Genomic DNA, 21942 nt, shown 5'->3' on the forward strand with positions numbered 1-21942 from the left:
TGAGTGCAGAAGTACAAGGACTTCCCTTCAAATCAGTGCTATTTATTGAGCATTAACTGTGTGCAGAGCACTGTACCAAGTTCTTGGGAGAGTATAATAGAGTTGCTAGACACAATCCCTCCCTACTGGAGCTTACAGTCTAGGTCAATTGATCAGTGTAACTGACTGAGCGCTTACCATGTGCGGAACACTGTACTTAGTGCTTGTGAGCCCACTGTTGGGTAGGGACTGTCTCTATGTGATGCCAATTTGTACTTCCCAAGCGCTTAGTACAGTGCTCTGCACATAGTAAGCGCTCAATAAATACGATTGATTGATTGATTGATTGGGAAAGTACGCCATCCCCTCTTCTTCTAGGGAAAAAAAAAATCTTTCTAAAGCTGCCAGAAGGTTTTCTCTACTGAAGCAGTGTGTGGAAGAAAAGGGCCTAACACTGTGTACTTTAAGTATGTGTTTATTAATAAAAAATAATAATAATAATAATTGTATCTGTTAAGCACTTACTACGTGAGCCCGTTGTTGGGTAGGGACCGTCTCTATATGTTGTGGACTTCCCAAGCGCTTAGTAAGTACTCTGCACACAGTAAGCGATTCAGTGCATGCTCTGTGCAGGATGTGCATATAGCTTTAATTCTATTTGTTCTGACGGTTTTGACACCTGTCTATGAGTTTTGTTTAGTTGTCTGTCTCCCCCTTCTAGACTGTGAGCCCATTGTTGGGTAGGGACTGTCTCTATATGTTGCCAACTTGTACTTCCCAAGCGCTTAGTACAGTGCTCTGCACACGGTAAGTGCTCAATAAGTATGAATAAATAAATGAATAAATACGAATGAATGAATGAGTCTGCCAGGCACTGTTCTAAGGGCTGGGGGTAGTACATGCAAGGTAATCTGGTTGGACACAGTCCCCGTCCCACATAGAGCTCACAGTCTTAATCCCCATTTTACGGATGAGGTAACTGAGGCACAGAGAAATAAAGTGACTTGCCTAAGGCCACCCAGCAGACAAGTGGTGGAGCTGGGATTAGGACCCATGACCTTCTGACTCCCAGATAATAATAATAATGGCATTTATTAAGCGCTTACTATGTGCAGAGCACCGTTCTAAGTGCTGGGGAGGTTACAAGGTGATCAGGTTGTCCCACGGGGTGCCCACAGTCTTCATCCCCATTTTACAGGTCAGGTAACTGAGGCAGAGAGGAGTGAAGTGACTTGCCCAAAGTCACACAGCTGACAATTGGCAGAGCCGGGATTTGAACCCATGACCTCTGACTCCAAAGCCCAGGCTCTTTCCACTGAGCCACGCTGCCAGATCCGTGCTCTATCCACTAGGCCGTGCTGTAGTGTATTGTCAGCTGTGTGACTTTGGGCAAGTCACTTGACTTCTCTGAGAAGCAGCGTGGCTCAGTGGAAAGAGCCTGGGCTTTGGAGTCAGAGGTCAGGGGTTCAAATCCCGGCTCCGCCACTTGTCAGCTGTGTGACTTTGGGCAAGTCACTTCACTTCTCTGGGCCTTAGTTCCCTCATCTGTAAAATGGGAATGAAGACTGCGAGCCCCCCGTGGAACAACCTGATCACCTTGTATCTCTCCCAGTGCTTAGAACAGTGCTTTGCACATAGTAAGCGCTTAATAAATGCCATTGTTATTATTATTAATATTATTATTATTATTCTCTGGGCCTAAGTTACCTCATCTGTAAAATGGAGATGAAGACTGTGAGCCCCCCTCTGGGACAAACTGATCACTTTGTAACCTCCCCAGTGCTTAGAACAGTGCTTTGCACATAGTAAGCGTTTAATAAATGCCATTATTATTATTATTAATATTATTATTATTATTCTCTGGGCCTAAGTTACCTCACCTGTAAAATGGGGATGAAGACTGTGAGCCCCCTTCTGGGACAAACTGATCACTTTGTAACCTCCCCAGCGCTTAGAACAGTGCTTGCACATAGTAAGAGCTTAATAAATGCTATTATTATTATTATTATTATTATTATTATTATTATTATTATTATTATTATACCTCCTCCACTCCCGCATCCAGCGGGACCTAGCGGAGCCAGCACACGGGCCCGGCACAGGAACATTCACGAACTCTGCCCTGCTCTTCCCCAGCCCCGGGCAGTGCCCTTTCTCGGGAATTCTGTATCCTCAGTGATTCATAGTTGTCCCAGAGGGGAGGGTAGGCTTCTTTTTTTCCCAACCTCCTTCCAGGGAAATGTGCAGTGGTTATTGCAAGTGTGCCTTTATTGGGCCAAGTGCATTTCTAAAGCACCTATTTCTAAAATACCTACTACAGTACTCTGCATTTAGAGGGCACTCAGTGTACTCTGTATATAATGGACTGAAGTGTACAGGATCAACCATATTGGGCTCACCGCTGTACTTCCTTTAGAAGGCAAGGATGCTCACTAAAGTTACAAAAACACCAAATACCATGCGAGTCTTGTAGTGGACAAACACGTCTGGAAATTCATATAATTTATGAACCAACAGTATAAGATAGCAGTATAATAATAATAATGATAGCATTTATTAAGCGCTTTCTATGTGCAAAGCACTGTTCTAAGCGCTGGGGAGGTTACAAGGTGATCAGGTTGTCCCACGGGGGGCTCACAGTCTTCATCCCCATTTTACAGATGAGGGAACTGAAGCCCAGAGAAGTTGTGACTTGCCCAAAGTCACACAGCTGACAGTTGGCGGAGCCGGGATTTGAACCCACGACCTCTGGGTATAACAGTATTGGGAACCCTAATTAATTTTAATTCTGCCCCCAAAATGAAATAACCCTACAGTTTTAAAACCAAAAAAGCCCTCACAATCCAACTAGCAAATGGACGGTGATGATTTGCATTGTACCTATCACATGAATAATTTCCCAATAAATTAAAATAGAGAAAATGTTCAATGTTATTCATACATTGTTTTCCTCTGCAGAATGGTACTCTCAGGTGCCAAATAATGGTATACTTAAACTGTCAAAGCAATGATTTAAAACTGATCTTTCTATCTAGACTACTGTTTAAGGTAACTGACAGTCAAAAGGGTTTGGTTTTTATGGAGAGCTTCAAAGAGTTTGAAGCCCTGGTAAAAAAAATATCCAAGGCATTCGTACTTCTCAAATATGTAAGTGGAGACATCAACCCAAACATATTTTAATACAAAAAAGAGCAGATTACTGGTGAATGTCCAGATGTTTTGCTATAATTTTTGGCTACATTATTCACTTAGGAGTTCCAACACCTTCTGCAGTATCTCCCACAAATGCTATGAAGCAATCAAGAGTCCGCATCATGCTAAGTCTTCTAGTTTCAATTCCAACAGTCCATGTAAAATTCTGGATGACAAATCAGGGTAACAATTTCCTCTCACAAACCTACCGTGGCATATTTATGAGGAGGCATGGAGGAAGCTTATCTGAGCAACATCTTCAGTGTTGCCGGAACAGGAAAATGTAAATGAGATTTTAAGGACAACTGGTGAGATTTTTAAATGTCTTGTTCATTCAGTCGTATTTATTGAGCGCTTACTGTGGGCAGAGCACTGGACTAAGTGCTTGTAAAGTACAATTTGGCAACAGATAGAGACAGTCCCTACCCAACAACGGGCTAATGCCCTCCCTCTGCCCATCCGCCAAGCTCGCTCTCTTCCTCCCTTCAAGGCCCTACTGAGAGCTCACCTCCTCCAGGAGGCCTTCCCACACTGAGCCCCTTCCTTCCTCTCCCCCTCGTCCCCCTCTCCATCCCCCCCATTTTACCTCCTTCCCTTCCCCACAGCACCTGTATATATGTTTGTACATATTTATTACTCTATTTATTTATTTTACTTGTACATATCTATTCTATTTATTTTATTTTGTTAATATGTTTGGTTTTGTCTCCCCCTTTTAGACTGTGAGCCCACTGTTGGGTAGGGACTGTCTCTATATGTTGCCAATTTGTACTTCCCAAGCGCTTAGTACAGTGCTCTGCACACAGTAAGCGCTCAATAAATATGATTGATGATGATGATGATGAGAGGGGGAAGAGAGACAACAAAACAAAACAAGTTCTCCAACCCCCAGCAGACAAGAAGGGACCCTATGTAATGTCCTCTCACAATTATTGTGAAATATGATATTGTGGAAATACAGTTGTTTGGCATGGGGCCATTTTACTCATCTGCTATTCAAACTGCTGAGGCATCTTTACTGTACTTTACTGCAGTGCTGGTTTTAGTCTAAGGAGGTTTTCACAGTCTGAATGGTGGCTACCTTGTGGGACTGCCTCTTTCTTAATAAATTGCCAAGATAGCCAAAGTCATTTTAAGGAACGCCTCCTCATGATACCTGGCTTTGCAGATTGCAGCTTTTGAGGGGTGTCACTTTTTGGGCAGCAATCATGCCTAACTGCTTTGACTGTCTACCTTTGTGGACTGTCTACCTTTGCCTGGAAAACCCTACACCCTCCTAAAGATTGGCATCTTTGATACCACGGTGAATACTGGCCTTTATATTTTCTATCCAGGCACCACATTGTTCAGGGAATTAAGCAAAGCTGAAAACAGACTCAAGATAAAGCGCGTGAAAGCGTGATGCCAGCGTGGAATCAAACTTCAGATCAAGATGAAGAGTTTGCAGCAGTAATGGTGTCCAACTAGCACCCCTCTCATACTTCTACACGACTTATTCATCATCAGGTAAGAAGATAGGACCACAAGCAATCAAGTCCTGAAACAATCATAATCCACGGGCATCAAAAAATTCTGAAAAGAATGTTTTGGGAAAATGAATGGTAGAAGAATACCTAAACATCTACTGTTGTTGCGTGAAAGACTTGTAAACAAGGAAATATTTTACAAGTACTATGGATCTCATTCCGAAGCAATGAAGGGTAGCTAAGGATACCTTAGAAATAATAGTATCAATAATAATACTAATAATTATGATACTCGTTAAGAACCTACTACGTGCCAAGCACTTTTCTAAATTTTGGGGTAGATACAAGTTAATCAGGTTAGATAGAGTCCCTGTCGTACATTGAGCTCACACTCTTAATCCCCATTTTTTACAGATGGAGGTAACTGAGGCCAAGAGAAGTTAAGTAACTTGCCAAAGGTCACACAGCAGACATGTGGCAGAGCTGGGATTAGAACCCAGGTCCTTCTGATTCCCAGCCGCGTGCTCTATCCACTAAGCCAGACTGCTTCTCATAATAGTGGAAGCTGACAGCCTGGCATGGAAGAGAGCAATTGAGAATTGGTGCTTATTTTAGGGCTTAGGATCATTCATTCATTCATTCATTCGTATTTATTGAGCGCTTACTGTGTGCAGAGCACTGTACTAAGCACTTGGGAAGTACAAGGCGGCAACATATAGAGACAGTCCCTACCCAACAACGGGCTCACAGTCTAGAAGGGGAAGACAGACAACAAAACCAAGCATGCATCATAATGCAGAGATCATAATCATAGATCATAATGCAAAGAGGCATATATTAAGAATCAGTCATTCAATTGAGCAGTCTTAATAGTTATAGTATCTATTAAATGCTCACCATGTGTAGACCACTGTAATACGTGCTTAGTTCCTACTGGGTGTGTGGAAGAATGCAACGGAAGCAAGACAAACATCCCTGCCCGAAAGACTTTGCAATCTAATGAGGTAGGCAGAAGGGGAGAAATTATTTACAAATAGTGGGAGGAGGAGCAAGAACAGAAATATAGCAGGGAGAAGTACAATTATATCAGGGTAACATAGTTGCATAAGTAATTGAACATATAATAAATAAAGATATACCTACATTCATAAGTTCTGAGAATAAGAATAAAATAATTGTGAAGGGTGGGTGCTGTGAAAGAAAGGCAGAAAAGTCCATCACACAGCACTGAATCGAATGTCTGTTGTGCCTTGGTCTTTTCATTCTCTTTTAGACTGTGAGCCCACTGTTGGGTAGGGACTGTCTCTATATGTTGCCAATTTGTACTTCCCAAGCGCTTAGTACAGTGCTCTGCACATAGTAAGCGCTCAATAAATACGATTGATGATGATTCTCTCCCTTGCATTCATGGGAATCAGTCAACTAAAGGTATTAATTGAGCATTCACTGTGTTGTAGAGCACTGTACTGATTGGGAGAGTATAATACAATGGAGTTGGTCGACACATTCTCTGTCCACAAGGAGTTTACAGTGCAGAGGGGAAAAATAATCCTCTACCCCCACCCTGGAAGCATCATTTTAGACTGATCCCCTTTTAGACTCCCCCCCTTTTAGACTCCCCCTTTTAGACTCCCCTTTTAGACTGTGAGCCCACTGTTGGGTAGGGACTGTCTCTATGTGTTGCCAATTTGTACTTCCCAAGCGCTTAGTAAAGTGCTCTGCACATAGTAAGTGCTCAATAAATATGATCGATGATGATGATGATGATCATTTTCACACCTCATGCATAGCCACATGTGTGCATCATCGAATTTAAAACTCAGTCGGCCACAGGGTAGATGTTGGTCATTACAGGAGATGGGTCTGCCTGGGGGGGACACGGTCCACATGGGCCCAGAGCTGGTGGCATCGCCTGCCGAGAGCTGCCGAGGCAGCTGGTGAGAGGTGGATGGCAAGGAGGGAAGAGTACCAGGAAGTGGCGGGAGAGCAGGATTAGCAGAGTCAGGAGAGGTAGGTGTGCGGAGGCTGCAGCTCTAGGAAGCTGAGGAAAGTGGATAGAGATACTGATGGGATGGAATCATCATCAACATCATCCCTTCTGTGTGCAGAGCACACTTGGGAAACATGCAGAAGGAAAAGGTGCAACCCCTTCCCTTGTTAGGGAAGACAATTGGGCATAAATTTATGGATACACTTACAGCGCACACACACACACAGATCCTGAGCCCAAAAGACAATACATCATATCATGATTTTATCACTGGCGTATATAGCATTTCTCTCCCCAAACTCCAACCCACACCTCACCATGTTGTGGGGAAAGGGAAACGGAGATAGGGGAAATGCCTGCTGAGGTTATGCCATCAGTGGTGGACTAGTGGAGCACGAATCTGGAAAACTGCTGGCTGCTGAAGTGGCTACCATGACAACTGCCTACTGGTCCATGGTGTTGTGGAATGATATTGGCACTGGGCTGTAGGTTTCTTATGTAAGGTTCTTGCATGTCCTTTGCAATATGCTGCCCCACCCCTATTCCCTGCCTACCCACTGTTTGCACAGGGTGCAAACAGGGACAAAGAATGCAAACAGTGCCCCTAAACCATTGGTATTTAATTCCTGTGGGCAAATTCTCAGTCCTGACTCGACCAAGGCTAGTTAGTTGTGGAGACTCCAAGACCGGGGGCAGCTCAGAAGGAGCACAGGCATCAAGGCCTAGAGCCTACCAGGATCTGAGGTTGACTGTGAACATCAGGACCTGGACTGACTGAAAACGAGGTGCTCAAGGTGATATGAGTTGGCACTGCCCAAAGGGAAAGGAAGAGAGACAGGAAAAGGGGGGACTAAGGGGAAAGAGAGGAAGGTGTGGGGGTGAAGGACATAGGGCTGAGAGAGGCTTCTCTCAGCAGAGAGAATGAGACTGAAAGGGAGGAATAGCCAAGAAGAGGATTCCTGCAAACTAAGATGATCTGTGTTCTGCTGCTGTCTCCCAGCTGATGATGATGATGGCATTTATTAAGTGCATACTATGTGCAAAGCACTGTTCGAAGTGCTGGGGAGGTGATCAGCTTGTCCCACTGGGGGCTCACAGATGAGGTAACTGAGGCACAGAGAAATTAAGTGACTTGCCCAAAGTCACACAGCTGACAATTGGCGGAGCAGGGATTTGAACACGTGACCTCTGACTCCAAAGCCCGGGCTTTTGCCACTGAGCCACGATAGTGCCAGGTTGTCTGAGGTTTTGCTTCATTGGGTCTTTGAACTATGTCTTCTGTCCTCTTTTCTTATGCTGCCTGTATTTCAGCTCACCCTGTAGCAACTGCCTGATTATTCTGTTGTCACCTCATGTGCTGCCTCGGTGCTAGTGGGCTGACTATTCCAGGAGCTAACTGGGATTCAGCTTGTCATGTTGTTAAAGAGTATGGGTGATGTTGATGACTGTCCAGAAGTTAAACATGACATAGTGGATAGAGCACGGACTTGGGAGTCAGGGTTCTAATCCTGGCTCTGCCCCTTGTTTGCTGTGTGACCTTGGGTGAGTCACTTCACTACTCTGTGCCTCAGTTACCGCATCTATAAAATAAAATAATAATGATGGCATTTGTTAAGCGCTTACTATGTGCAAAGCACTGTTTTAAGTACTGGGGAGGATACAAGGTGATCAGGTTGTCCCACCTGGGGCTCACAGTCTTAATCCCCATTTTACAGATGAGGTAACAGGCACAGAGAAGTTAATTGACTTGCCCAAAGTCACACAGCTGACAATTGGTGGAGCAGGGATTCGAACCCATGATCTCTGACTCCCAATCCCGTGCTCTTTCCATTGAGCCATGCTGCTTCTCTGCACAATAATAGCATTTAAGTGCTTACTATGTGTGAGGCACTGTTCTAAGCACTGGAGGGGGATACAGGGTGATCAGGTTGTCCCACGTGGGGCTCACAGTCTCAATCCCCATTTTACAGATGAGGGAACTGAGGTCCAGAGAAGTGAAGTGAGTTGCCCAAAGTCACACAGCTGACACGTAGCGGAGTCAGGATTAGAACCCATGATCTTCTGACCCCCAAGCCTGGGCTCTTTCCACTTAGCCACGCTGCTTCTCTAGCCCTGCTGCTTCTCTGGGGATTAAGACTGTGGGACAGGGACTGATTAGCTTGTACCTACCCCAGAGCTTAGTACAGTGCCTGGCACATAGGATGTGCTGAACAAATACCATAAAAAAGGTTCAAATTTGGTTTCTGTGCTAGGTCCCAGTCTCTCAGACATATGGAAGATGGTACCCAACAGTTGTTCCGTAGACAACTCTGCATTTGATAATAATAAATAAATAATAATAATAATGGCATTTGTTAAGCGCTTACTATGTGCAAAGCACTGTCCTAAGCGCTGGGGAGGATACAAGGTGATCAGGTTGTCCCACGTGGGGCTCACAGTCTTAATCCCCATTTTACAGATGAGGAAACTGAGGCCCAGAGAGGTGAAGTGACTTGCCCGGAGTCACACAGCTGACAAGTGGTGGAGCCGGGATTTGAACCCATGACCTCTGACTCCAAAGTCCGGGCTCTTTCCACTGAGCCACGCTGCCACATTAATACCCCACTGTTTGTGCTCTGAGGTTACCCCAAGCCTCAAACAGGGTACTAAAGGCACGGTCAGAAATGGATAGTTCAGAAACTCTGGTTTCTCTGGCGGGCCACCGTGCATTCCCACCAATGCAGGGATCCTGCTACTGAAACAGAGGCATCAAACGTGAACCTGCAGAAATGCAGGATTGCGGGGAGGGGCCTGCACACACAGCTGAGGCAGCAGGGGCTGCTTAGCTGGGCTCCCTCAAGTCCCAACACAAGGAATCAGGTTATTACCACTTCAGCTGAAATATCCATGTGCGTCCATGTGTGTGTGAAACGGGAATGAACTACTGCAACTGACAGTTCCAAATGGTACGAATGTAAAAACTGTCCTTTTTCATTGCTGCTGTTGGTGAATCTACCTCCTCGTATCTTGATCTTCCTGGAAGTTTCTGCAGGATGGAAAGTCCACCCCACTTATTTGCGATATGGTATGCCTCTCAATAGTCTGTTGATCAGTCATCTTGTAGAACCTACCTTATTAATTATGAGATAGTTGGAATGTATCTTTTGGTGTTGAAATAGTACATTGTGTTGAGCCCGTTGTTGGGTAGGGACCATCTCTATATGTTGCCAGTTTGTACTTCCCAAGCACTTAGTACAGTGCTCTGCACACAGTAAGCGCTCAATAAATATAGTACAGTGCTCTGCACACAGTAAGTGCTCAGTAAATACGATTGATTGATTGATTGAATGAATGAATGAATAAAATGTAAGTAGAGTCAGGAGTCCAAGTATTTTTATTTTAAAATTCTGTAGCTATGAGGCTGCTTGAACATATTGGGTTAAACTGTAGGAAATAAACAAGAGGAAGTAAATCACTCCTGGAAAAGCAAATCTCTGTGCAAAAGGTTTCTACAGTGAAGAAAATGTATGTATATTCTATTTCCCTATTCCTCCTTAGAGGGAGGTCTAAATCCAGTAGAGGATGGTGTAAAGAAGGGGTGTGAAAGAGAGAGAGAGAGACAGTGAAAGACAGAGTGAGAGAGACAGTGTGCAAGAGAATGCAAGAGTGAGACACAGTGTGAGACCGAGAGTGTGAGACAGAGTGCAAGAAATAGTGTGACAGAGAGAATGTGAGACAGAGAATGTGAGAGACAAAGAGAATGTGAGAGACAAAGTGTGAGAGCCAGACAGAATGTGAGAGACAGACAGAATGTGAGACAGAGAGATTGTGAGATACAGAGTGAAACTGGGACAGAGTATGAGAGAGGTACAGTGAGAGAGAGAGAGAGAGAGTGTGTGACAGAGACTGGGACAGAGTGTGAGAGAGGTAGTGTGACAGAGAGATGTGAGAGATCGAGTGTGTGACAGTGTGAGAATCAGAGAATGTGAGAGATAGTGTGTGAGACAGTGAGAGAGACAAAGTGTGAGACAGTGTGAAATAGTATGAGAGAGGCAGAGTGTGAGAGACAGTGTGGCAGAGAGTGAGAGTGGGACAGAGTGTGAGAGTGTGTGAGAAAGTGTGAGAGATAGGGTGTGACAGTGTGAGAATGTGTAAGACAGAGATTGTGACAGAGAGTGAGAGATAGTGTGGAAATACAGTGAGACTGGGACAGAGAGAGAGTGTGAGAGTTAGTGTGTGAGAGACAGGGAGTGTGAGAGATAGAGTGTAAGAGATGGAGAAAATGTGAGAGAGACAGAGTGTGTGTGAGACTGTATGAGAGACAGGGAGTGTGACAGAGAGTGAGACTGGGACGAAGAGAGTATGAGAGAGACGGTGTGAGGCAGAGACTGATAGGGTGAGAGCGTGTGACAGAGAATGTGAGATGAGTGAGTGTGAGACAAAGCAAGAGACAGAGAGAAGTATGAAAGAGAGAGAGGGTGAGATTGTGTGAGTGAGACTGGGACAGAGAGAGTGTGAGACTGTGTGTGTGAGAGACAGAGTGTGAGAGAGAATGTGAGAAATAGAGTGTAAGAGATGGAGAAAATGTGAGAGAGTGTGAGAGAGACAGGGAGTGTGAGAAATATAGTGTGAGAGGCAGAGTGAGACTGGGACAAAAAGTGTGAGAGAGAGAGAATGTGAGAAACAGTGTGAGAGATGGTGTGTGAGATGGTGTGAGGCAGAGATGCTGATAGGGTGAGAGTGTGGCACAGAGGCAATGTGAGATAAGACAGTGTGAGACAGAGCAAGAGGCTCTGTGTGAGAGACAGAGACAGAGAGAGAAAATGTGTGAAAGAGACAATGTGAGATGAGTGAGAGAGCAAGAGGCTCTGTGTGTGTGTGAGAGAGAAAATGTGTGAAAGACAGAGACAATGTGAGATGAGTGAGTGTGAGACAGAGCAAGAGGCTCTGTGTGTGAGAGAGAGAAAATGTGTGAAAGACAGAGACGATGTGAGATGTGTGACAGCAACAGGTTCTCTGTGTGTGAGATAGAGAGAAAATGTGTGAAAGACAGAGACAATGTGAGATGAGTGTGACAGCAAGAGGTTCTCTGTGTGTGAGATAGAGAGAAAATGTGTGAAAGACAGAGACAATGTGAGATGAGTGAGTGTGAGACAAAACAAGAGGCTCTGTGTGTGTGTGTGAGAGAGAAAATGTGTGAAAGACAATGTGATGAGTGAGACAGAGCAAGAGGTTTTGTGTGTGTGTGTGTGTGAGAAAGAATGTGTGAAAGACAGAGACAATGTGAGATTGAGTGTGAGACAAAGCAAGAGGCTCTGTGTGTGTGTGAGAGAGAGAAAGAATGTGTGAAAGACAGTGTGAGATAAGAGTGAGTGTGAGACAGAGCAAGAGGCTCTGTGTGTGTGTGTGTGTGTGAGAAAATGTGTGAAAGCCAGAGACAATGTGAGATGAGTGTGACAGCAAGAGGTTCTGTGTGTGTGTGTGAGAGAGAGATAGAGAGAAAATGTGTGAAAGACAGACAGTGTGAGATGAGTGAGTGTGAGACAAAGCAAGAGGCTCTGTGTGTGTGTGTGTGTGTGTGTGTGTGTGAGGGAGAGAGAGAGAGAGAAAATGTGTGAAAGACAATGTGAGATGAGTGTGAGACAGAGCAAGAGGTTCTGTGTGTGAGAGACAGAGAAAATGTGTGAAAGACAGAGACAATGTGAGATGAGTGAGTGTGAGAGCAAGAGGCTCTGTGTGTGTGTGTGACAGAGAGAATGTGTGAAAGACAACGTGAGATGAGTGAGTGTGAGGGAGAGAAAATGTGTGAAAGACAGAGACAATGTGAGATGAGTGTGACAGCAAGAGGTTCTCTGTGTGTGTGATAGAGAGAAAATGTGTGAAAGACAGAGACAATGTGAGATGAGTGAGTGTGAGACAGAACAAGAGGTTCTGTGTGTGTGAGAGAGATAGAGAAAATGTGTGAAAGACAGAGACAATGTGAGATGAGTGAGTGTGAGAGCAAGAGGCTCTGTGTGTGTGTGACAATGTGTGAAAGACAACGTGAGATGAGTGAGTGAGGGAGAGAAAATGTGTGAAAGACAGAGACAATGTGAGATGAGTGTGACAGCAAGAGGTTCTGTGTGTGTGTGTGAGAGAGAGATAGAGAGAAAATGTGTGAAAGACAGACAGTGTGAGATGAGTGAGTGTGAGACAAAGCAAGAGGCTCTGTGTGTGTGTGTGTGTGTGTGAGGGAGAGAGAGAGAGAAAATGTGTGAAAGACAATGTGAGATGAGTGTGACAGAGCAAGAGGTTCTGTGTGTGAGAGACAGAGAAAATGTGTGAAAGACAGAGACAATGTGAGATGAGTGAGTGTGAGAGCAAGAGGCTCTGTGTGTGTGTGTGACAGAGAGAATGTGTGAAAGACAACGTGAGATGAGTGAGTGTGAGGGAGAGAAAATGTGTGAAAGACAGAGACAATGTGAGATGAGTGTGACAGCAAGAGGTTCTCTGTGTGTGTGATAGAGAGAAAATGTGTGAAAGACAGAGACAATGTGAGATGAGTGAGTGTGAGACAGAGCAAGAGGTTCTGTGTGAGAGAGAAAATGTGTGAAAGACAATGTGAGATGAGTGAGTGTGAGACAGAGCAAGAGTTTCTGTGTGTGAGAGAGAAAATGTGTGAAAGACAGAGACAATGTGAGATGAGTGAGTGTGAGAGCAAGAGGCTCTGTGTGTGTGTGTGAGAGAGAGAGAGAGAGAATGTGTGAAAGACAATGTGAGAAGAGTGAGTGTGAGACAGAGCAAGAGGCTCTGTGTGTATGTGTGTGAGAGAGAGAGAGAGAGAAAATGTGTGAAAGACAGAGACAATGTGAGATGAGTGTGACAGCTAGAGGTTCTCTGTGAGAGAGATAGAGAGAAAATGTGTGAGAGACAGTGTGAGATGAGTGAGTGTGAGACAAAGCAAGAGGCTCTGTGTGTGTGAGAGAGAGAAAAAATGTGTGAAAGAACGTGAGATGAGTGAGTGTGAGACAGAGCAAGAGGTTCTGTGTGTGAGAGAAAATGTGACAGACAATGTGAGATGAGTGTGAGAGCAAGAGGCTCTGTGTGTGTGTGTGAGAGAGATGTGTGAAAGACAATGTGAGATAAGAGTGAGTGTGAGAGAGCAAGAGGCTCTGTGTGTATGTGTGTGTGTGAGAGAGAGAGAAAATGTGTGAAAGACAGAGACAATGTGAGATGAGTGTGATAGCAAGAGGTTCTCTGTGAGAGATAGAGAGAAAAATGTGTGAAAGACAGAGACAGTGTGAGATGAGTGAGTGTGAGACAAAGCAAGAGGCTCTGTGTGTGTGTGAGAGAGAAAAAATGTGTGAAAGAACGTGAGATGAGTGAGTGTGAGACAGAGCAAGAGGTTCTGTGTGTGTGAGAGAAAATGTTAGACAATGTGAAATGAGTGTGAGAGCAAGAGGCTCTGTGTGTGTGTGTGTGTGTGTGAGAGATGTGTGAAAGACAATGTGAGATAAGAGTGTGTGAGACAGAGCAACAGGCTCTGTGTGAGAGAAAATGTTAGACAATGTGAGATGAGTGTGAGAGGAAGAGGCTGTGTGTGAGAGAGATGTGTGAAAGAATGTGAGAGAAGAGTGAGTGTGAGGCAGAGCAAGAGGCTCTGTGTGTGTGTGTGAGATAGAGAGAAAATGTGTGAAAGACAGAGACAATGTGAGATGAGTGTGACAGCAAGAGGTTCTCTGTGAGAGAGATAGAGAGAAAATGTGTGAAAGACAGAGACAGTGTGAGATGAGTGAGTGAGACAAAGCAAGAGGCTCTGTGTGTGTGTGTGAGAGAGAGAAAATGTGTGAAAGAACGTAAGATGAGTGAGTGTGAGACAGAGCAAGAGGTTCTGTGTGAGAGAAAATGTGAGACAATGTGAGATGAGTGTGAGAGCAAGAGGCTCTGTGTGTGTGTGTGTGTGTGTGTGTGAGAGAGATGTGTGAAAGACAATGTGAGATGAGTGAGTGTGAGGCAGAGCAAGAGGCTCTGTGTGTGTGTGTGTGTGAGAGAGAGAGAAAATGTGTGAAAGAAAATGTGAGATGAGTGTGAGACAGCAAGAGGTTCTGTGCGTGAGAGAAAATGTGTGACACAGAGACAATGTGAGATGAGTGTGACAGCAAGAGGCTCTGTGTGTGTGTGAGAGAAAATGTGTGAAAGACAATGTGAGATGAGTGAGTGTGAGGGAGAGCGAGAGGCTCTGTGTGTGTGTGTGTGTGTGTGTGTGTGAGAGAGAGAAAATGTGTGAAAGCCAGGGAGAGTGTGCGCGTGTGAGAGCGAGCGAGCGCGCGCGCGCGCGCGCGACAGGGCGGGCGGGGGGGGGGAAGGGGATGAGGAGGATGAGATCATAGTTTTCAGGAGCCTCAGGAAACCCGGGGAACGGCCGCGGCCCCGGCGCCGCTTCCAGCGCTGCCTCTCGGGGAGGAGCAGCAGGAGGAGCATCAGGACCCCCAAGACTTCGGGGGGTCGGTGCCCGAGGGGACTCCGCGGCAAGGTGGGCGCAACCCGTTTGCGGTGTGGGGGGGGGGGGCGGAGGTTGCGCGCGCGCGCGGCGGAGGAACGGGGCGGGGGCGCTGATCGAAGAGGAGCTGCCGGTGGTGGTGGTGGTGGTGCATGGTGCCCTTCCGTCAGTGTGCTCATCTTACCTCACAGGGAAGGCAAGGCCGGCCGAGCGGGAGCGGCGCCGCGACCCACCGTTGCCTGGACCAGCCCCGGAGGTAGCCGGCTTTTGCATCCGTCCAGTCGTATTTATTGAGCGCCTCCTCGGGGCAGAGCACTGTGATCCCCCCGGGCTCCCTCAGTGCTGTGCCTCCCTTCATCAATCGTATTTATTCATTTATTTATTTATTGAGCGCTTACTGCGTGCAGAGCACCGTGCTAAGCGCTTGGGAAGTACAGATTGGCAACAGCCAAAGGCCTCCCCCCCCATCAAAAAATAATAATTGCCGTCTGCTGAAGCTTCCGTTAATGATAGCCTGTGACCCTGGGGTTGGGGAGGGACCGGCTCTCTGTGGTGATAGTCACCGTGGCGTTTATTAGGCGCTTAGGATGTGCAAGGCACTGTACTGAGCGCTGGGTGATGATGGTATTGGTTAAGCGCTTAGTATTTATTTATTTATTTATTGAGCGCTTACTGCGTGCAGAGCACTGTGCTGAGCGCTTGGGAAGTACAGATTGGCAACAGCCAAAGGCCTCCCCCATCAAAAAATAATAATTGCCGTCTGCTGAAGCTTCCGTTAATGATAGCCTGTGACCCTGGGGTTGGGGAGGGACCGGCTCTCTATGGTGATAGTCACCGTGGCGTTTATTAGGCGCTTAGGATGTGCAAGGCACTGTACTGAGCGCTGGGTGACGATGGCATTGGTTAAGCGCTTAGTATTTATTTATTTATTTATTGAGCGCTTACTGCGTGCAGAGCACTGTGCTGAGCGCTTGGGAAGAACAGATTGGCAACAGCCAAAGGCCTCCCCCATCAAAAAATAATAATTGCCGTCTGGGGGGGGGGGGGGGGGCTGCTGAAGCTTCCGTTGATGATAGCCTGTGACCCTGGGGTTGGGGAGGGACCGGCTCTCTATGGTGATAGTCACCGTGGCGTTTATTAGGCGCTTAGGATGTGCAAGGCACTGTACTGAGCGCTGGGTGATGATGGTATTGGTTAAGCGCTTATGTGCAAAGCACTGTGAGCACGGGGGGATACAAGGTGATAACGGTAATGGCATTTATTAAACGCTTAGTATGTGCAAGGTACTGTACTGAGCGCTGGGTGATGATGGTATTTGTTAAGCGCTTATTAGGTGCTTAAGCACCGTTCTGAGCACGGGGGGGGGGGGGGATGCAAGGTGATAATAATGGTAATATGGCATTTATTAGGCGTTTAGTATGTGCAAAGCACTGTACTGAGCGCTGGGTGATGATGGTGTTTATTAAGCGCTTATTAGGTGCGAAGCGCTGTGAGCACGGGGGGGATACAAGGTGATAATAATGGTAGTATGGCATTTATTAGGCGCTTAGTATGTGCGAAGCACTGTACTGAGCGCTGGGTGATGATGGTATTTGTTAAGCGCGTATTCTGTGCTAAAGCACCGTTCTGAGCACCGGGGGGGATACAAGGTGATACTAATGGTAATATGGCATTTATTAGGCGCTTAGTATGTGCAAAGCACTGTACTGAGCGCTGGGTGATGATGGTATTTGTTAAGCGCTTATTACGTGCAAAGCACCGTTCTGAGCACGGGGGGGGGGATACAAGGTGATAATAACGGTAATGGCACTCATTAAGCACTTACTATGTGTAAATCACTGTACTAAGCGCTGGGTGATGGTATTTGTTAAGCGCTTACTATGTGCGAAGCACTGTTCTGATCACGGGGGAGATATAAGGTGATGATAATAATGGTAATGGCATTTATTAAACGCTTAGTAAGTGCAAAGCACTTTACTAAGCGCTGGGTGATGATGGTATTTGTTAAGCCCTTATTATGTGCGAAGCACCGTTCTGAGCACGGGGGGGGATACAAGGTGATAATAATGGTAATGGCACTCATTAAGCGCTTATTATGTGCAAATCACTGTACTAAGCGCTGGGTGATGATGGTATTTGTTAAGCGCTTATGTGCTAAAGCACCGTTCTGAGCCCGGGGGGGATGCAAGGTGATAATGGTAATGGCATTCATTAAGCGCTTACTATGTGCAAATCACTGTACTAAGCGCTGGGTGATGATGGTATTTGTTAAGCGCTTATTATGTGCGAAGCACTGTTCTGAGCACGGGGGGGATACAAGGTGATAATGGTAATGGCATTCATTAAGCGCTTACTATGTGCAAAGCACTGTTCTAAGCGCAGGGGAGGTTACAAGGAGATCAGGTTGTCCCACAGGGGGTTCACAGTCTTCATCCCCGTTTTACAGATGAGGGAACCGAGGCACAGAGAAGCGAAGTGATTTGCCCCAAGTCACACAGCCGACAATTGGCAGAGGCGGGATTCGAACCCATAGCCCCTGACTCCAAAGCCCGTGCTCTTTCTACTGAGCAGGGGAGGTTACAAAGAGATCAGGTTGTCCCACAGGGGGTTCACAGTCTTCATCCCCGTTTTACAGATGAGGGAACCGAGGCACAGAGAAGCGAAGTGATTTGCCCCAAGTCACACAGCCGACAATTGGCAGAGGCGGGATTCGAACCCATAGCCCCTGGCTCCAGAGCCCGTGCTGTTTCTACTGAGCCACGCTGCTTCTCTCAAGGTTGTCCAAGCGCTTATTATGTGCAGAGCACTGTTCAGAGCACGGGGGGGATACAAGGTTGATCAGGTTGTCCAAGCGCTTATTATGTGCAAAGCACTGTTAATAATAATAATAGCATTTGTTAAGCGCTTACTATGTGCAAAGCACTGAGCGCTGGGGAGGATGCAAGGTGATCAGGTTGTCCAAGCGCTTATCATGTGCAAAGCACTGTTCAGAGCACCGGGGGGATACAAGGTGATCGGGTTGTCCAAGCGCTTATTATATGCAAAGCACTGTTAATAATAATAATAATGATGGCATTTGTTAAGCGCTTACTATGCGCAAAGCGCTGTTCTAAGCGCTGGGGAGGATGCAGGGTGATCAGGTTGTCCCACGTGGGGCTCACAGTCAGTCCCCATTTTCCAGATGAGGAAACTGAGGCTCAGAGAAGTGAAGTGACTTGCCCAAAGTCACACAGCTGACAAGTGGCGGAGCCGGGATTAGAACCCATGACCTCTGACTCCAAAACCCGGGCTCTTTCCACTGAGCCACGCTGGTCTAAGTGCTAGGGGGATACATGGTGATCAGGTTGTCCAAGCGCCTATTATGTGCAAAGCACTGTTCTAAGCACTGGAGGGATACAGGGTGATCAGGTTGTCCCACGTGGGGCGCACAGTCCTAATCCCCATTTTCCAGATGAGGGAACTGAGGCCCAAGAGAAGTGAAGTGAGTTGCCCAAAGTCACACAGCTGACAAGTGGCAGAGCCGGGACCTGAACCCATGACCTCTGACTCCAAAGCCCGGGCTCTTTCCACCGAGCCACGCTGCTTCTCTAAGCCACGTTGCCGACTTTGTACTTCCCAAGCGCTTAGTACAGTTCCCTGCACACAGTAAGCGCTCAATAAATACGATCGAATGAATGATGGCGTTTGTTAACCGCTTACTATGTGCAAAGCACTGTTCTAAGCGCTGGGGGGGATACAAGGTGATCGGGTTGTCCCACGTGGGGCGCACAGTCCTAATCCCCATTTTCCAGATGAGGGAACTGAGGCCCAAGAGAAGTGAAGTGAGTTGCCCGAAGGCACACAACTGACAAGTGGCAGAGCCGGGACCTGAACCCATGACCTCTGACTCCAAAGCCCGGGCTCTTTCCACCGAGCCACGTTGCCGACTTGTACTTCCCAAGCGCTTAGTACAGTGCCCTGCACACAGTAAGCGCTCAATAAATACGATTGAATGAATGAATGATGGCGTTTGTTAAGCGCTTACTATGTGCAAAACACTGTTCTAAGCGCTGGGGGGAATACAAGGTGATCAGGTTGTTCCACGTGGCATTTGTTAAGCTCTTATTATGTGCAAAAAACTGTTCTAAGCGCTGGGGGGATACAAGGTGATCAGGTTGTCTCACGTGGCATTTGTTAAGCGCCTACTGTGTGCAAAGCACTGTTCTAAGCACTGGGGCGATACAAGGTAATCAGGTTGTCCCACGTGGCATTTGTTAAGCGCCTACTGTGTGCAAAGCACTGTTCGAAGCGTTGGGGGGATACAAGGTAATCAGGTTGTCCCACGTGGCATTTGTTAAGTGCTTGCTGTGTGCAAAGCACTGTTCGAAGCGTTGGGGGGATACAAGGTTATCAGGTTGTCCCACGTGGGGCTCACAGTCTCCATCCCCATTTTCCCGATGAGGGAACTGAGGCTCAGAGAAGTTAAGGGGCTTGCCCAAGGTCACACAGCAGACGTGGTGGAGCCGGGATTCGAACCCATGACCTCTGACTCCAAAGCCCGGGCTCTTTCCACTGAGCCATGATGCTTCTCTAAAATTACAATAGGGATGGGACTCACGTTGGTGTGGAGTCGGAGGACTGTTTGCCAGGGGGTGATGCTCGACTGGTTTAGCTCCCAGCCAGAGGGGGCTGCCAGTGCTCATTCATTCAGTCGTATTTATTGAGTGCTTACTGTGTGCAGAGCACTGTGCTGAGCGCTCGGGAAGGACGAGTCGGCACCATATAGAGACGGTCCCTACCCAACAGTGGGCTCACAGTCTAGAAGACTGTTGCGATGTACTGTGGTGTCAAAGCAATGACGGAGGGTGTGGTTGGGGGGTTTTGTGGGGTGGGTTCAGGGGCGTCCAGCCGGCAGCCTGTGCCCCACGTGGGACAACCTGATAATAATAATGATGGTATTTGTTAAGCGCTTACTATGTGCGAAGCACTGTTCCAAGCCCTGGGGGGATACAAGGTGATCAGGTTGTCCCACGTGGGGCTCACAGTCTTCATCCCCATTTTACAGATGAGGGAACTGAGGCACAGAGAAGTTAAGTGGGTTGCCCAAGGTCACAGCTGACAAGTGGCTGAGGCTGGGATTCGAATCCATTACCCCTGACCCCCAAACCCACGCTCTTTCCACTGAGCCATGCTGCTTCTCTGGGGTAGATAACCTTGTATCTATTCCAGCGCTTAGAACAGTGCTTGGTACACAGTAAGTGCTTAAATACCATAATCATCGTCATGTGGGGGATACAGGGGGAAAAAAGGGCAGCCAGAAGCATCTTTCCCTGTTGGTTGACTCAGTTTATCCCGGGAGGGGAGGTGGAGGATGTCTTTCTCTCTTCCTCCCTTCAAGGCCCTGCTGAGAGTTCACCTCCTCCAGGAGGCCTTCCCAGACTGAGCCCCTTCCTTCCTCTCCCCCTCGTCCCTCCCTCCATCCCCCCATCTTACCTCCTTCCCTTCCCCACAGCACCTGTATATATGTATACATGTTTGTACATATTTTTTACTCTATTTTATTTGTACATATCTATTCTATTTTATTTTGTTAGTATGTTTCGTTCTGTTCTCTGTCTCCCCCTTTTAGACTGTGAGCCCACTGTTGGGTAGGGACTGTCTCTATATGTTGCCAATTTGTACTTCCCAAGCGCTTAGTACAGTGCTCTGCACATAGTAAGCGCTCAATAAATACGATTGATGATGATGAAAAAGAGAGAGGGAGTTGTGTCTGGGGAGGATGTCTTTCAAAAGCCAGTGAGAGAGACAGAGCTGCATCTGGGCGAGGAGAAGGAGTTGAAGAGGGAGATCCTCATTCCCGCTCCCTGGTCCTTGCGTAGGATGCGAAGGTGGACTTTTCCACTATGGAAGGGGGATCCCCGGACTGTGCGACATCACCGGGAATACCGGATGTTAGGATGGAGCCTGTAGCACCAGCCACATTGCTTCCCAGGGCCCAGCCCGTGTCCGTCCTTTTTCTTCGGGTTTTTACTCTTGCATTGCCTTTATCAAATAACACCACTTTAAAAAAGAAAATCAGTGTTAATGAAAGCACTCTCCAGAGTTGTACATTCTCTAAATGATCTGTCCACGACGTGTCTCCAGAGCTGCCTGGAAGCCATAGAGGCTTTCTCCAGTGCTCAAGAGCACATGATATCTCTTCTCCCAAACAGCCGTGGTTACAACAGATATAAAATGGGAATTCTGGAGTTTATTCTCTTTCCTGTAACATTCCCCCTCACACCTGTGAGCCCATTATTGGGTAGGGATTGTCTCTGTCTGTTGCTGAATTGTACTTCCCAAGCGCTTAGTTTTTTTTTGTTTTATTTTGTTAGTATGTTTGGTTTTGTTCTCTGTCTCCCCCTTCTAGACTGTGAGCCCACTGTTGGGTAGGGGCTGTCTCTATATGTTGCCAATTTGTACTTCCCAAGCGCTTACTACAGTGCTCTGCACATAGTAAGCGCTCAATAAATATGATTGATGATGATGATGATTGAAAGAAAGAAAAGAAAATGTTTTTCGTAAGCCAGGGTGGCAGCCTACCGACCCCTTGCACCCACTTGCCTGTTAACTGATAGGTCTAGCGGTGTGCAGATTTGTGCCCTGATATTCTACACACCCAATAGCCCTGAAATACGGATGCTACATGGGGGTAGAAACCTAGCCGACTAATAAGCTGTAAATATTTAATTCACAAGGGCTTTACTTTTCTTCCTTAGCATCTGCTGCGGTGCTGTCATTACATCCAGTCTTCTTCCTAAGGGATCTATGTCATTAAAGTGTTTATACTCCAGGAAACAGCAAAAGCTGTCAAAGTTCCAGATTTTACACTTACAGAC

General features: G+C 46.7%; 1 protein-coding gene across 3 annotated transcripts in view; it reads left to right on the forward strand.

Annotated features, from left to right (window-relative positions):
• The first annotated feature begins 4658 nt into the window (after window positions 1-4658).
• DTNA (dystrobrevin alpha) overlaps window positions 4659-21942 on the forward strand; it is a 321656-nt gene continuing 304372 nt past the window's right edge. Inside the window, exons 1-2 of one of the 3 annotated variants that reach the window (XM_038766544.1) lie at window positions 15042-15118; window positions 15277-15341. The gene's annotated coding sequence lies outside the window, so the exon portion shown is untranslated. Of the gene's footprint in view, window positions 4678-15041; window positions 15119-15276; window positions 15342-21942 lie in introns of those variants that run through there. The other 2 variants (XM_038766548.1, XM_038766547.1) reach the window with 2 other exon arrangements.

Source organism: Tachyglossus aculeatus, chromosome 25 (genome assembly GCF_015852505.1).
Source record: "Tachyglossus aculeatus isolate mTacAcu1 chromosome 25, mTacAcu1.pri, whole genome shotgun sequence".
NCBI lineage: Eukaryota > Metazoa > Chordata > Mammalia > Monotremata > Tachyglossidae > Tachyglossus > Tachyglossus aculeatus.